Here is a 1747-nt window from a genome sequence, read left to right on the forward strand (position 1 = left end):
CACCTGCTTTAGCACTTCTAGAAAGTGCCCGAATTATTTGTCCAGCTTCTCTCTTCTCTACTTCTACAGGGAAGGTAGAACATGCATATATTCACTTTCTCTGGTCTTCTCATTTATTGCATTCTCATATTTCTTCTTCTTCTGAGCTTTAGTCTTCCCTTTCTTCTTCAGAACATCATCTACCATCCCTGCACCTTTTTGAATGTTGTCATTCTTCTACTTTTCCACAATATCCACATGTCTTTAAATTAGCTCATCCTGTTGTTTTGTCCTGGGATCCTCCAATAAGTTCCCACTCCTCAAAGACATTGCATTTATTGTCTCTTATGAATTTCTTTTAGTATTAGCAGGGAGAGTTCATGGAACCCTTTCAGACAATAGATTTAGCTAGTTGCCCCATCTCTCTTTCTAAATTTCGAATGGTCGTGTCGTGTTATCTGATAGCTGCACCATGGGTTTCAAGCCTCATCTATCTTAAGAATAAAAACCTTCATTAGATCATCCATGCTAGACTGATTAGATTGTGGAGGATGATATTGCTGCCTCTGCTGATTTTGAAGACCCAGAGCTCCTTGTCCCTGGAGTCTAGGGTTATTTTACTGCCATATGTTTGTACTATCACCTAGTGAACTCCAAGAGAACTTGGGTGCCTCTCCCCCATGGAGTTGAATTTTTGCTGCTTTGGTAGTTGCCTCTATCAAAGCTCCCCACTATATTTACTACTGTAGTTGACGCTTGGCACTCTTGTATAAGGTGTCTCATTGCACAAAAGTCACATGTTGCTTGTGGGTTTCTCTATACCTTGGCTAATGTTAACTTTCTTATCTCTCTGGCCATGGTGTCTAGTTGGGCTTGAATTGTTGTGTTAGAGTCTACCTAGTGAACCCCAGCTGATTGTCTTCTATGATTACTCTCAACAGGCTATTGGTTAACATCTTTAGAGAACTCATTAGGAATTGCAACAATCTCCTCATGAGTCTTCTTCATTAAAGGACCTTCAATTGCGGTACTCAGAGTTCGTCATGAGGAAGGTGTTAGTCCATCCCAAAAGTCATGGGGTTTCATCCACAATTCAATCCCATTATGCTGGCGCTTTATCACTATCTCCTTGAAACGTTCCCAAGTCTCAAAAACTGTTTCACTGTTCTTTTGGCAGAAGTTGTGAATTTCCCTTCTGAATTTCACTATTTTTGTAGTTGAGTAGTATTTGTCAAGAAACATTCTAGTCATATCTTCCCATGTCCTCATCGACTCTATTGGTAAGCTATGAAGCTAGTGATTCGTGTCATCCTTCAGCGAAAATGGGAATGCCCTTAAGTCGACTGCATCTACCGGAAGGTGTTCATGATTTCATCAAAGTCCATTAAGTGAGTGTTCAGATCTTTATTCACCTTCCCTCTGAAGACACAGTTATTCTGGATAGTTTGAAGAAAATCTTGCTTCAACTCGAAATTATTTGCTGCTATGGGTGGAAGGTCTAACATTGGACTGTCCTTGATTGTAGACTAGTCCGGCATAATCACCCAATGCTCTACCAGGCCTAGGTACCATATTTTTGGACTGTTCTTCAACCAAGGGTCTGTTTAGATTGAATCTTCGACTCCCACCATCTTCGATAGTGTCCTCGGTAGCTCTGAGAGCTGCCTAATCCATTCAACTTCTTGTTGTGCTGCCTCCCTTACAGCTAAATCTACTCCATCAATCTCTTCCTTTGCCGTGTTATCTTGAGTCGAAGTATGACCCAAGA

General features: G+C 41.0%; 1 non-coding gene across 1 annotated transcript; it reads left to right on the top strand.

The window, feature by feature from the left end:
- Positions 1–1075: 1075 nt before the first annotated feature.
- Positions 1076–1182, top strand: LOC142162468 (small nucleolar RNA R71). Its single transcript, XR_012693732.1, has one exon. It is a non-coding gene; the product is annotated as a small nucleolar RNA R71 (small nucleolar RNA).
- Positions 1183–1747: the final 565 nt, after the last annotated feature.

Source organism: Nicotiana tabacum, chromosome 7 (assembly GCF_000715075.1).
Source record: "Nicotiana tabacum cultivar K326 chromosome 7, ASM71507v2, whole genome shotgun sequence".
In the NCBI taxonomy this organism is placed as follows: Eukaryota; Viridiplantae; Streptophyta; class Magnoliopsida; order Solanales; family Solanaceae; genus Nicotiana; species Nicotiana tabacum.